Source organism: Bos taurus, chromosome 7, assembly GCF_002263795.3.
Source record: "Bos taurus isolate L1 Dominette 01449 registration number 42190680 breed Hereford chromosome 7, ARS-UCD2.0, whole genome shotgun sequence".
Lineage (NCBI taxonomy): Eukaryota > Metazoa > Chordata > Mammalia > Artiodactyla > Bovidae > Bos > Bos taurus.
Window position 1 is genome coordinate 71341693 of NC_037334.1, and position 15399 is coordinate 71357091.

Sequence of the window (15399 nt, forward strand, 5' to 3'; positions counted from 1 at the left end):
GTGGGCAGAAAGGCCTTTGTGTGGGCATCTTCTGGTGGGCTTCAAGGGACTTGGGGATAGCTTAGGATATGCAGAAAGGAGAAGGTTGGGATTCATAAGCAGAGCTGTCGTCTCTACCCGGTGGACGTCCAGCCAGATGCAAATGGTGTGTGGGTTCATTGTGGCAGCCACACCAACCTGTCTCTTTCCACAGAGGCATGCAGGGAGGTGGAAGCTTTCCAGATCTTTGAGTCGAGTGATTCCAACCACTCGCCTGTGTGCAGTTGTCAGCTATGCTGCCAGGCGCCGTTTTGACTCTAGTTGTCAAGATTCGGGAAGTGCAGCTCCAAAAAAGGTATCTGCTTTGGAAGCAGTGTTCTGTATTCTTGGAGCAGCAGATGACTGGTGACAACACACAATTAAATATAAATGCTCGGCCCAAGAACTCAACTTGGAGAGTTCGTGAAGTTTCAGGTCTGACTTGTTCAACTTGGCCTATTCCAAAGACCGGGCAAGGTTCTCCAAAATCAGCAGTCCAGGGAATTGGGCCTAACGATAAGTGGAGGCTTCAGTTACACATAGATCTCCTTCAGCCACCCTCCTGCCTTCAGGCAGAAATACATCAGCTGCCAGCTAGAGAAAAGGATCTGTGATACCTAATGACTTCCTTGTCCTGTCTACTGGTTCAGTCTTAGTTCAGCTATTCATGCAGATTATCTATGAGGTGTCTTCTAGGAAGAAAACATATATCTGGGGATGTAATGACTGTGCGGCTGTGCTCCTGCCCTTAGCAACTTACAGTCAAGCAAGCTCATGATTCTGTGAGCACATGAGGGCAGAGGCTTTCCCTATGTTTTTATACTCCCAACACCTACCCCTACCCTGCTTCCCTGGTGGCTCAGATAGTAAAGAATCTGCCTGCAGTGTGGGAAAACTGGGTCGGGAAGATCCCCTGGAGAAGGGGATGGGTACCCATTCCAGTGTTATTGCCTGGAGAATCCCATGGATAGACGAGCCTGGCAGGGTACAGTCCCTGGGGTCACAAAGAGTCAGATATGACTGAGTTATTAACACTAACACCTACCCCAGTTCCCGTTGCATAGGAGGTGCTTAATAAGTGCTTGCTGAATGACTGCACAAATGAACACTATTTCCTACTCCCTCCTGTAGTTAATATTGTTTTATATCTTTCCTAACTTTCGCCTCCTGCACTCTGTAATACTTATTTTTTGGCTTTTGTGGTTACAGAGAACAGCTGTTTCTTAACTTCTGTACTGTAATGCCTGGAAATTGTTAATAACTCACCTTTTGGCCATCACCCCTCCAGTTCCCTCTGGTCTTTCCCTGGTGTCAACATCTGCTCTTGGTCACCTGAAATAAGAAAAATAATTTGTTTTGGCATCTAGTGATCCTTTACAGTTTGCAAAGGTTTTCACTTGTTAAGTATGATTTCAAGAACTGTGAGAGAACCCCTAAAAAGCCCCAATATCCTGGCTGCACACACCCAAATACCACTCCTAACCCACCCCCCCTTAACCTTAAAGTCCAACATCAGCAGATTTAAACTCTCATTCCATGTTAAAATAAGATTTAGAGATTACCTCCCCTAAAACAAGCATCACATTGACAATCACATTTTTTTAGCACAGTAGTGTAAACTATACCAGATCCTGTGCTGAAGGTGGATTATAACACAGTGGAAAGAAAGCTAGAAAAGCACAGGCAAGTCCAGATAATTGACCCCATCCAGACCTGCCCAGCCACAAATCTCTGAACCATAGCAGAGATGTTCAGCAGTTACTGACATGTTTTTATTATTGCTATTATTATTACAGCAACAACTACTACTATTACCGTTAGTGTGTTTCTACTATCTAAACACGAGTCCAGTAAATTTCAGCTTCCTTGGTGACATATGAGCTCAACTGTCAATTATGTTTTTACAGCTTTTCACGACTGGGCTGCTCCTTTTGTTTTTATTCACTTTAAGTGTCAACAGATGTTCTCTTAAAATATTCACAAACTATCATAGGGAAAGGTTTTGATGTCTAGTTAACTTAAATAGAACTGGAACTAAGGAGGAAGGATTTCTTTGCAGGTAATAAGCACAAGACAGAGTTGTGGTCTAAGAGAGACACTTATGTCTTTGTCTCTTAACCTGTCTCTTCTCCTTCCCAAGTTGTGGAGACCCTCCGTTCAGTGGCTGGTTTTGGAAGACTTTGTGATAACTGGTTAAACTCATTGTCACTTGTTCCAGTGGTGAGCCCATAACATCCTGCACTCTGAGCACTTCCCCCGCCTCCACAGGGAGATGCCTTACTTGTTCTTCAGTAAGAAGAACAGCCTCCACCACTCCCCAGGGTGGCTGTCTCCATTTCACATGGCTCCCCTGTAGAAAAAAGTTGATAAGAGGCTTTCCCACTGGTCAGCTGCTCTTGTCTCCTATCCATTACCCAATCTGTTTGCCTGGCTTCTGAGCTCCTGCCATCCAAATTCCATGTATTTCTTGACTCCTCATGTCTGGTCTGCTTGGATTTCTCTCTTCTTGATGTTCCTTTGATACATGCTACCCCTTTGCCTGATTCCCCCTAACTTCCTACCTAGTCTCTGTAAGCCATCATGACCATGTCTTCCCCAACAGAAGAAATACAGAGCTATACCTTCCCCAGCATCTCCTGGAAATGAGATGCTGGAGAAGATTCTTGAGAGTCCCTTGGACTGAAAGAAGATCAAACCAGTAATACTAAAGGAAATCAAACCTGAATATTCTTTGGAAGGACAGATGCTGAAGCTGATTTTCCAGTACTTTGGCCACCTGCTGCGAAGAGCCAACTCATTGGAAAAAACCATGATGCTGGAAAAGATTGAGGGCAGGAGAAGTGGGTGACAGAGGATGAGATGGTTGGATGGCATCTCCAGCTCAATAGGCATGAGTTTTAGCAAACTATAGGAGATCGTGAAGGACAGGGAAGCCTGGCACACTGCAGTCCATGGGCTTGCAAAGAGTCGGACACAACTTAGCGACTGAACAACAGCAACGACAACAAAGCAGTCTGGCTGAAACTGCTGGACAAGAAATAGGTCACAACTTTTTATAAACAGAGCCTTGTTCTTTCTTATTATCCAGTCCAGGGCCTAAGCCCTTCCTCACTGAGGCTTCTTTAGTCCTGACCAGACTTCCTGGTAAGATGGAAGACACTAAAAATGGCAAATCCATAGAAGAAGTGGAGTTTCGACTTCTCCCCTCTGCCTTGCTCAAAGGGACACAATTTTCTCCAGAAATATGAAAGAGAATTTTTTTTTAAATAGACTTTGTTTTTAGAGCAGTTTTTGGTTCACAGCAAAGTTGAGCAGAAACACAGAGTTCCCATGTATACCCTACCCCAACACATGCACAGCCTCCTCAACTATATACATCCCACACTAGAGTGGAACATTTATTGCAGTTGATGAATTTGTATTAATACATCATTATCATCAAAGTCCATAGCCTACATTAGGGCTCATTCTTGGCGTTGTGCATTCTATGAGTTTTAACAAATGTATACTAACACATCCTCCATTACTGTATCATGTGGAACAGTTTCATAGCCCTAAATATTCTCTATGCTTTACCTATTCATCCTTCCATCCCCTGGGACCCCTGGCAACCACTGATCCTTTCACCGTCTCTATTGTTTTCCCTTTTCCACCACATCATATAATTAGAATCATACAATAGGTAGCCTTTTCCTATTGGCCTCTTTCACTTAGTAACATGCATTTGAGTTACTCCGTGTATCTTCATGGATGGATAGTGATAGTCCATTGTCTGGATGTATCACAGTTTATTGATCCATTCACATGAAAGGCATCTTATTTCCACTTTTTGGCAAATATGAATAAAGTTGCTATAAACATTCATGGAGAATATTGTTTTTAGTTGTATTTCTAATAGATGATTTTTAGATGAACGAGGATGAGTTACAACAAACATATGTGACTCAGTAAATAGGATACATAGCCACCAACCCAAAGCCTCCCAAGCACCTGTCCCCTCAAATTGTCTGTAGATAAATCTCTCAATGAGCTTGTAGAAGTCAGATTTTTTTTTCATTTTTTTCTTTTAAATTTAATTAATTTATTTATTTTACTTTACAATATTGTATTGGTTTTTCCATACATTGACTTGAATCCACCATGAGTGTACATGTGTTCTCCATCCTGAATCCCTCCTCCCACCTCCCTCCCCATCCCATCCCTATGGGTCATCCCAGTGCACCAGCCCCAAGCACCCTGTATCATGCATCAAACCTGGACTGGCAATTTGTTTCACATATGATATTTTACACGTTTTAATGCCATTCTTCCATATCATCCCACCCTCACCCTCTCCCACAGAGTCCAAAAACTGTTCAATACATCTGTGTCTCTTTTGCTGTCTTGCATACAGTGTTATCATTACCTTCTTTCTGAATTCCATATATATGCATTAGTATACTGTATTGGTGTTTTTCTTTCTGGCTTACTTCACTCTGTATGCTGCTAAGTCACTTCAGTCGTGTCCCACTCCGTGCAACCCCTTAGACGGCAGCCCACCAGGCTCCCCGTTCCTGGGATTCTCCAGGCAAGAACACTGGAGTGGGTTGCCATGTCCTTCTCCAGTGCATGAAAGTGAAGAGTGAAAGTGAAATCACTCAGTCGTGTCCAAGTCTTAGCAACCCCATGGACTGCAGCTTACCAGGCTCCTCTGCCCATGGGATTTTCCAGGCAGGAGTACTGGAATAGGTCGCCATTGCCTTCTCCAGTATAATAGGCTCCAGTTTCATCCACCTCATTATAATTGCTTTACAATGCTGTTAGTTTCTGCTGTACAACAACATGGATCCACCATAAGTATCCATATATCCCCCCCTCTTCAGCCTGCCCCCCACACCCCACCCCTCTAGTACATCACAGAGCACTGAGCTGAGTTCCCTGTGCTACACAGCAGCTTCCTACTGGTTAGTTGTTCTACAGAGGGGACCATCTGTGTTGCTGGAACCGTCTATGTTGCTGGGAACAGGTATTCAATCCTGCTCTCCCGGTTTGTCTCTCCCTCCCTTGTCTCCTCTCCCCAGTATCCACATGCCTTTCTCAATGGGAGACATAGACTCCCAAAGTCCGATTCAGTCAGCAGGGGAAATCACCAAGTAGAGAAAACATAGGATTCACCTCCAAAAGGAAAGAAACAATGGAAAGTTAAAATATCATTTGCACCAAAGAGGATTATTGTGTACATTGAGGAGTTTGGAAACTAATAACCAAAACTCATCTGATGGAGACATTTTGTTCTTCTCTGAACCTCTTAGGGGAAATGACATGGTGGCTAAAAGAATTGTTGATATGTACTATCCTCTCCCATTAAAAGGAGCTAAAAAAGCCCTGGGCACCAAGATGTGAACTATTTCCTTCAGGGTAGAATGGAGCCACTAAAAATAGCCTTGGAAAATAAGGAGTTGTAGAGGTTCAACAAGGAAAACAAATCAGAAATAAATTTGGCACCAAGAAAGAAAGGAGGAGAAGGAGACGAACTCTCACAAGAAATAAGGGAGAAAGAGGCTATTAGCTTGAGTACATAAAAACAGGTACATTTTTCCCACCCACAGCGCTGCTGGCTGGCATTCCTGCAGCATAAATCAGTCCTTCCAGAGGGGAGGAAGATGAGTCAGGATGAGCCAGGATAGGCTAGGTTAGTCCAGGGTAACAAACAACCCCTCAAATCTCAGGGCTTCAAAGCACAGTGGGTTTTTTTTTTTCACATTCATACCATCTGTCCAGTGTGGGTGGGTTTGGTGGGTTTACAGTCTCTCCCTGTAATCAGTCAGGGACCCAGGCTGATAAAGGCATTATCTCCCCGTGTGCGTCCAGGATCATTATAGAGGTCGGGGGTGTTGCGCTGTTGGGCACCGACAACTGAATGCACCAACCTGGAAATGACGCATAGCATCTTCACTGATGTTTCACTGGCCGGAGCGTCACATCGCCCTGCTTGTGTTGAAGTGGGATAAGGAAGTGAAGAGACATGTGTCCAGGAGGAAGAAAATGAGAAAAAGTGTAAACAACTCTGCTGGCCACTGACAGAGGAGCCTGGTGGGCTACAGTCCATGGGGTCGCAAGGAGTCGGGAGTGGGCTTATCGAATGTCCTTGAGTGTGTACTGAGCCTCATTTCCTCCCTGCAAGAAAAAGGACAGTGGTGAACAGCTGAGGCCCTGGAGTCAGGCCAACCCCTACCAGCTGTGTGACCTTGGGCAAATTATTAGTCTCTCTGGACCTCATTTTCCTCAGTTGTCTAAGGTAGATGACAATAGCACCTACCTCATGGGGTTATTGTGAGGATTAAATAAGAACATATGAGAAAAAAGCTTCAGGCCAGAGCTGCTTAAACTAGTCTGTGCCAGCAAACAACTCAAGGAGCTTGTTTACCTGCATTTCTGATCCAGAAGTCTTCCTTGAGGCCTGAGATCTTGCATTCCCAACAAGCTCCCAGTGATGCCCATGTTGCTGGTTCATGGACCATCCCTGAGTAGCAAGGATTTTAGAGCAAACGGTGTTCAGACGTGGTAGATTATTCTTAAAACTGGATTGAGGGATTCCGAAGGTTCTGCTGCCTCTGCCCTTGATGAGTGGAAATTACAGCTGCTTGTTGGTGAAAGTTTCTGTGTCTGATGCTTCCAGAGACAAATGTTCCTTGAAGGCTGATGGAGCAGGTGTTAGAATCAGGAGGCCTGGGTTGGTATTCAAATTCTGCTACTCAGCAGTTCTGTGGTTTGCGTGAGTTATAGAAACTCTCTGAATATCTGTATCTACAGCTGTAAAGTGAGCATAATAATACAGATCCACCATTTGTCATCTGTGATTTCACAGTCCAGAGAGCTCTGGATTCTTCAAGTTCCTTCACTAAGTTTGGCATACTCTGACCTGCTGGCAAAAGCTGACCTATACTGACATGAGGCTGTTTATAAGTTTTATTTTATGCTTCTATGACTATTTCTGTGTTTCATTACAGAAATATTGAATGGGTTTGATAACTAAACACTGTTGCAAACCCTTGGGTTTAGAATAATGTATAGCAGGTGTACCATCTACTTTTCAAAAAAACTAAAGTCTCTGATTTGGTGACTTCCCTGGTGGTCCTGTGGTTAAGAATCCACCTTCCAATGCAGGGACATGGGTTCGATCCCTGCTCGGGGAACTAAGATCCCACATGCCACGGGGTAACTAAACCCTCACACTGAAGTGAAGAGCCTGCATGCTGCAACATAGACCCTACACAGCCAAAATTTTAAAAAGAAAGAAATAACTCTGATTTCTGAAACACACCTGGCCTCAAAAGTTTTAAAGCAGATGCTGTAGACCTGATAGGAGAAAGGAAAATGTGCTTGTAAGATACTGAACCCCATACCTAACATAAAGTAAGTGCTCAACAAACAGGATTTACTACTGAAGTTATTGTTTATTCAGAGGGAAAGGGAATTTGGGAGGCAAGGTCTGTGGGTCCCCTAAAGACAGACAGGATGGGATCAAGTTTGTCCTTATGTTTTTAGCCCATGATTTGTCTTCTGTTTTCTCCTGGGGGGTGGGGAGAATTTACCATGAGGGTGCAGACAAGGAGATGGAACAAAAGCAAGACTCAGGAAGGTGGAAGGAGCTCTCACTGTGCCCGTGGAGGCAGTCGGCAGGAACTCAGCTTTGCAGGCAGCCAAGGATAGTCACTTTTCTTCAGGCCTCTTTGAACACACTGTTGAGGACTGTTGCCTGAGCAAAGGCCTTGAGTCTTTATCCTGCCACTTACCTGCTGGGGGCACTTGGGATATCTGTCTTCACAGGTCTCAGCTTTCTTAGGTGATAACGGGGCAATAATACAATCCCTGCTCCAGTTGCCTTATTGCAGAGGCCACGTTAAAAGTCACAAATGTGAATGCATTTTGAAAGGGAAACTCTGTGTTCACAGGTTGAGTATAATTATTCATTTGACTACAAGCAGGAGATCAGTGAGAGGACTGACATCACACAGGGAGCTCTGCTTAGCTCGTTCTTTAATCACACTTCTGCTGTCACCTCTAATGGCATTGTTATTTGCACTTGGCTCCCTTACCTTCATCACCACCATTTGTGCTTGTCAATTAAGGCCAGAGAGATTGAGTTTTCACAAGATTAACTGAGCTGCTCTGGCCCTGCCATTGCTTATAGACAACCGAAATCAAGGCTTTTGAATATTGTTATTTGGACTAACACAGGACAGTTATTTGAAAGAAAACAAGTATAAACAGGACCCAGATTTGAGATTTGTTCTTCTCACTTTTATTGTTAGCTGTGTCTTCAGACTTTTTGGCCAATGACTTTCTCACTGTCTTCATGTCCCATGGTAAAAGCACTGGTTTGGGGTCAGACAGACCAGAGTGAGACCCAGTCCGGATTCTTCTGCTGCCTTGCTGTGTATGTTGTCTAGCAAATTGTGCAACTCTCTGAGCCTCAGTATCCTCATTTTAAAATGGAAATAATTAGAGCTAGCTGGCATGTGTTTTTGTAATGTTTAGGTACCTAGATAGGATGTTAAATTTAAATTTCTTTTGTCTCTAAAATTCACTTAAATCTCCCACACTGAATAATGTAAGTTACTCCTGTCTGCTAAACAGGGGTGCTAGTTCCCTGGGGCAGAAACAATCCAGCAACAGTAACCCCATGAACCAGCAAGGGAAAAAAAGAATGGAAGTTTAAAAGGTGCTGAAAGAGTCTAGAAAGAGATTTTGTTCCATATTCCCTCCCCAGCTCAGGACTGACCCTTCATAACCCAAATGTCTTGGAGGGGAGAGTGCAGCCAAGAGAAATATTTGCAGAGGTTAGAGGTGCCTGGAAGAAGCTAAGGCAGACACTTACACCTGACCATGTCTTCACAAAGGTGCAGAATCACAGAGTCCAGTGCTATCCTGGGGCTAGGGCCGATAACAGTGGGAGGACTCCTGGGGCAGCATGGCATCCTTTTGGTAGTATTCATGGTCATGAGGCTGGTTTACAAAAGACCGGAGGTTAGTTGGAGACACACAGCACACTCAGGCTAGGAGACAGGACTTGGTAGACAACAGCCTGCCCATTGCTAAGGCAAGAATCCATGAGTGTCCCATGGGCCAAGGGAATGCTGCAGAAGCCAGCAGGGCCTGGGCCCTCAGTAAAAGGCTCTAGGGCAGACAACCAGGGCAAGAGCCAAGAATGTCGCAGGAGAGCAGCTTGAGTGCACAACCAGGGCCTCTGAGAATCTACAAGTGTGCCCATGAGAACACCTAGTAGGCACCTGCCAAAGGGCACTGATTCAAGCAGTCCTGTAAGGGGTCCCTTTTCCCTTCATCCCCACCTCTACTGTGACTCTGAGAAAGCCAACCAGTCACAGGGATAGGAAAGAAAGGTAAGGATATGTGAAAAAAGATAACACTGCCCCACAGTCCCCACTGCAGATCCCTATCGTTAGAGTTGTGGGGTGGAGAGGCAGTATTGAATGAAATGAGATATTGAGATATTGAGGGGTAAAATATTTATTTATTTTGGCTGCACGAGGCTTTGCAGCACATGGGATCTTTGCTGCCACACGTGGGATCTTTAGTTGCAGCCTGCAGTCTCTTAGTTGCGGCATGTAGGATCTAGTTCCCTGATCAGGGATGGAACCTGGGCCCCTGCACTGGGAGTCTTAATTCCTGGACCACCTGGGAAGTCCTGACATATTGAAGTTTTGACCTCATGTCGAGGAGACCATTTAACACCTGAATTGAGTGTAAACAAATAAAACAGAACTTGTTTTCATAACTTAAACTGATGAGAAAGCAACAGATGGAACTGTCCAAGATGTCATCAAGGGGCCTGCAGAGCATTGTGGGTGCAGCATTTGGAGGGCTAAAGAAATCCTCTTCTTGGTTGTGCCTCCTTTGAGTTCAGACCACTCAATAAATTGGGTACATACATCAAGTGCTTAACTGAGGCACTGCTACCTAGCTCAGCTCTCAGATGTCAGTGATTACTACTATTATCTTTATCTTAACATTCATTGCAAGCTGATTTATACCTTTTAGTCAATGTACAGAAACACAGTACACCTAGTAAGTAAGAGGATGGAGACATTTCTTACTCTGCTTTAACAAATTTAGAAAGCTCCTGTCTTCATGGGGAAAATCAGAACCACCTACAGAACCAGGCTGCTGTGTAGTCCACCGATATATTATGATTCAGAGCTGCAAAGGCGCTTCTCACACCTCAGAACATCATGGTGATATTGTGTCTGTCACCAGCTTCAGCCACAGAGTTGGAGCAAGAGGTTACTGATGTGACTGGTTGTCTTCCCAACGCCTCCTTAAGGGGTAATGAAAGTCGGACACCGTGGGTCTCCCATCAGAACAGGGTCCCCAGCATGAGCCTTCCTTTCATTGTCTCTCCCTCATCAAAATCTTCCTGTCCTAGGGCTCATTTCTCCCGGCCCTGCTCTCTGCTTTCCTAGAATGTCTGATAAACCAAGCCATTTGTTGACAGAGCTTCAAGAGGCTGAGGGCTCAAATGTGAATTCCAGTTCTGCCATTTACTATCTAGGATCCCTGGGCAATTTTCCTTCTTTCACTTGGCTTCTGAATTTCCATCTGCAAAATGGATGTTGTAGTGCCTGCCCTGTTTATCTCACAGGGTTATGCTGGGGTCCAATTGCAACTGTCGATGAGAGGGTTAGGAAAACTTTAAAGCACCATATAAGTAACTTTGAGAAACTCAAGTGTGTAATGTCTTCATTCATTAAGTCCACATAACATTCTGCATGTAAATAGATTGGACTCCAGTAGACTTCAGAGGTGGAAATTCTAGCAATGTGATAGGGTCAGTATGCAAAGGATATTTGACAAACTTCAATCTGTCCCACAAACTACTTTAAGATCCACTGGTGTTTCTGGTACTAAAATCCCCTTAGACTCAGTGTTTATCTGGTCCACTCCAGGATCTGCAACAAATTTACAAGTTTAAAAAGAATATAAAATTACTGTCAAAATAAGAGGCTTCTCTAGAACCATTCCCTTCTTTCATGTATACATTGCCCGACTGGGCACTCAGCGCCTTCACAGCAGCCAACATCGTGGCTCAGCCCAGCCCTCCTCCTACATAAGGGACTGCATGTATTTGATGCCCCAATGCAGGTCCCCTCACTGGCAGAAGTGGTCAGGCTCACCTGTGCATCCCACTGGCCCAAAATTTCTGAGGAAAGGCATTTGTCCTCAGTGCTGACAAGCAGCACAAACTCTCCCAAGCCAAGAAAAACATTTCCATCGTCCCCCAAGAGGTAATGTCCAAGTCCAGAGTGGCTCCAGCCTGAATCGAGCAATGAAATTTGCGTCTGCCCCTACCAAACCTCAAAAATGCTAACATCTTGCACGTGTCAAGAGGGTTATTTATAAAACTATTTGCTTGTCAACCCCAGGAGGACATTCTGTACTTTTTTGCTGGAATACTGTATATTTATGAACCATGGCTTGAAAACTAACTTTGGCAGGAATATCTATGGGCAAAAAAATTCTATCAGCCCCTCGCACAGCGCAGCCTGAGTTCAGTCACTGCGGTGCAGTGGTGGCTGGGCAGGGTCCTGGTACAGAGCTAGTCCGTGGCTTGCTGCGGCAGAGAATGAGTTCCAGATTTGTGCTTCGTCAGGGGAAGGATTTCAATTTTAGATAAGAGGCTTATTTTCTTTCTCCCTCTCTGTCTTTTTTTTTTTTTTTTTCACTCTAGCGCCGCATTCCCAATTTTGAATAATTAGTCTTAAACATAAAGAACATTTAGGCTGTTTGTTGCCTGCTGCACTTGATGCTATAGCGCCCTGCTCCCTGACCTGGTGAAATCTCCCAGCTTGGAGAGCTAGCCTTCTGAACTCCTAGTTTCGGATCTACTTATCTGTTCCTAGCGTGTGACACACAGCCATTTGGTTAGAGAAGAGGGGACTAGTGTGATATGGGGTAGACTCTACTCTGGGACAGCAAAAGACCTGCAAGGGACTGTTCCCCACTCTTCCCCAAAGACTGCCCCCAGGGGGCACTTTCATTACATCCCCGCAGTCAGTTCCATCAGCCATAGGGTCTTCTGCTGACAGGGATGCTGAGCCTATCCAACATCACAGCAGATTTCTTGCTCTTTCTTGAGCTTGAGCAGTGAACTTATGATTCATTTCTCTTCTCTCTTCAAGATTGAAGGGCCCAAAGTGGGAGTGGCCTGTGAGCATATGCATATTGTGCAGTGACAGATAAAAGAACTCGTATCTGGGGACCTAGAGAGACCCAAAATCTGCACATGCATAGGATGATGTGTAATCGATCCTCATGCAGTCTCTGCAATATTTTCCATAACTGTAATGCCCATATTTTTTCTTAATATATTTATTTTATTGAAGTATAGTTGACTTACAGTGATTCAGGTGCACAGCAAGGTGATTCAATTATACATGTACACATGTATTATTTTTCAGATTATTTTACATTATAGGTTATTACAAGATATTGACTATAATTCCCTGTGCTTTACAGTAAAATTTTGTTGCTTGTTGCACATCTATTTTTTTAATTAGAAATCCAGCATTCTATTCATTCTAAGTCGTTGTTTTTATTCTTAGAAGCCTTTGAACCTTGATTCAAGGGCTTATTCCTAAAAGTCTTGAGCTTTAATGTCCTACACATCTGGTAGGTATACTCGGAGATAAACTGAAACCCCTTTAGCTAATTTCCTTACTGCTGCTGCTACTGCTGCTAAGTTGCTTCAGTCATGTCTGACTTTGTGCGACCCCATAGACAGCAGCCCACCAGGCTCCGCCGTCCCTGGGATTCTCCAGGCAAGAACACTGGAGTGGGTTGCCATTTCCTTCAATGCATGAAAGTGAAAAGTGAAAGTGAAGTCGCTCAGTTGTGTCTGACCCCTAGCGACCCCGTGGACTGCAGCCTACCAGGCTCCTCCGTCTATGGGATTTTCCAGGCAAGAGTACTGGAGTGGGGTCCCATTGTCTTCTCCGAATTTCCTTACTACACTGTGTAATAGTAATACTAAGTTATTATCATTATTGCCATTTATCAAGTATTTGGTATTTAGCACACTCTATTTCTAATTCTTAGAAGTGTAAAAGATTTTGGCAACCTTACTTTTCAGGTTAAAAAAAGCTGAACCACAGAGAGGTTAAATAGTTTTCTAGTAGACACATGACTGATTATAAGTGGAACTGGTATCTGAACCCAGGATGTGTTGGCTCTGTGATGAGAGAGAAGAGATAAGAATTTAAGGAAGTGGGGAGGAGGGGGAGTTAAAGCATAAAACAAGACCATCAGCCCTTGGGAATTGGGTGTTGTTGACCACAGCTGTCCTTCCAGCCTCAGCTGGCCTCCAGGAGTGAGGCACACTCTCCCTGCATGGAGGGCCCAGGGCCCAGACCTCCTGTGGGATAGGAGGTCTCTGTGGGAGAGGACTTGCGTCATCCTTGGGCCTTTGGGCAATGGAGGCATCTGCAGATTCAGCAGGGTGTTATTCAGGGCCAAGTCAGGAATCTAAAATCCCTGAAAGTTCTGGGGCTGGTCACTGGGATTCAAATGCCCCCAAGCATCTCTCCATGCCAAGGTCAGGGTGCAGAATCAAGCTGTCTCTGCTCATTCCTTTCCTGCCCCGGTCTTAGTCCACCCCACCCACAGTTGGTACCTGGCCAACAGATAGCAGTGCCTTCTAGGGGAGCCAGGTCCTCAGGCCTCAGCCACAGTCCAGGCTCGGGAGGCTATGGGAGGGCCTTCAGGGGTGTGAGGGCAGTCCAAGGCCATAAATCCCTGGCCTGGGCGCGGGCACAGAGCCAGTGGGCTCACTTAGAGAGCTGTGGACAGGGAGGGCCAACTGCTTGAGGAAAGACCTCAGGCATCCTCCAGACCTTGGCGGGGAGGAGGCTGGGCCTGGAGGCTTCATCCAAATCCATTTCGTTTCAGGGAGTCACTGAATTTCTGAGTCTCCCCCTCTTTACAAGACTGTGTGATTATGTCAGAAAAGCCCCATCCATAAAGTTAAGCCCCAGGCTGGATCTACTCCTTGTTCTGCTGATGTGTGAATTTAAACATGTCTCTTGACGCCTGAAAAATGGGAAGAACACTTTAAAATCTAATAAAGACTAGAAGTTGTGTATTTGAGCTCTTAATTCAGATTGTCTCCTTCACTTCTTGGGTATGTGACTTTGGATGAGTTACTTAATCTCAGTTTCCTAGGCTTTAAAATGGAAATAATGAAATGACTGTTATATAGAAGTGTTGTGAGGATAAACTAGAACATGAATGTAGACAAATTTGGTTCCTGGCATGTCAGTGCTCAGTAATTGTGAGCTTTTAAAAAGTACTATTAATTTAACTTCCTGGAAATAAAACCATAGGAATGATAATGTGCTTTGGGCACTATATATTACTGTGTGGAATTTTGAGTCCCTGTAAACAAGGAGGTAAATTAAATTCAGAAATGTACCAGATTTGGCCATGCTGCATAGCCAAGCATCACTGGTTTGGGAAATGAACTCATATTATAGATGATAATAAAATTGCTCCCAGGTTGACCTTAGTGAATGGAAGTTTATTTGCTGGGGAGGGAGGAGAGCAGGTGGACCAGTTCATGAAAGGGAGGGATGCTCTAGATGTGGCTGTTCAGTGACCATGTTGGTGCAGTTAGACCCTTTGAGGGGATGAGGCCTTTAGAATGTACCTTTCCCAATGGCCCACCTTTGCTCAAGGCCACCACCTAAGGGAAGAAGGACTGCTAAAATTGGGAGGAATTTGTTTTTCAGATTTGGACTGTATCTCAGGCAGCAGAGGTTAGTGGGAAAAGCAACTGCATTGAAGGCAGAGAATCTTAAATTCACATCCTCTCCTAGCCAGTTCCTCACTGACCTTGGACAACTTACTTAATCTCTTTGAACCTCAGTTTCCCCAGGCTCTAAGTTCAAGACAATAAGTGCTTATCTCTAGTTTTCTGTAAGGATTAAAAGAATTAAGTAGAAGGTGCCTTACTTTTTCTTCCTGCTCACCTCAGTGAAATAAATAGTTGGACAAATATTACAAAATAAGAGAGCCCTCCACTATAATTGATGTCCTGATGGCTGAGTACTAGATACTGGTAGACGCAGGATCAACTTCAGTCAAGATGGCAGAATGAACAGAGGCAAGGAGTCCTGCCCTCTCAACATTAGAAATACCAAACTAAATAATGTTTTTAATTTTTAACAAACTTTTTGGCTGAAAATCAGGAAAGAAAGCAGTTGCCAGGAATAAAGAAAGAAGACAAAATTATTTAGATGTAGCATGTCTTACAAGGGAAAGAAATCACAGGCTTGGGTCTGCCTAAGGAACTGTGGAAGTTATGGCTGCCCAGGACATGACGTCTGG

The 15399-nt window shown here is 44.4% G+C and overlaps 1 long non-coding RNA gene across 1 annotated transcript in view; it reads right to left on the reverse strand.

The window, feature by feature from the left end:
- Positions 1-1280: 1280 nt before the first annotated feature.
- LOC132345784 (uncharacterized) overlaps positions 1281-15399 on the reverse strand; it is a 97551-nt gene continuing 83432 nt past the window's right edge. The window contains exon 2 of the long non-coding RNA XR_009495335.1: positions 1281-1350. This is a non-coding gene — a long non-coding RNA (uncharacterized lncRNA). The remainder of the gene's footprint in view (positions 1351-15399) is intronic.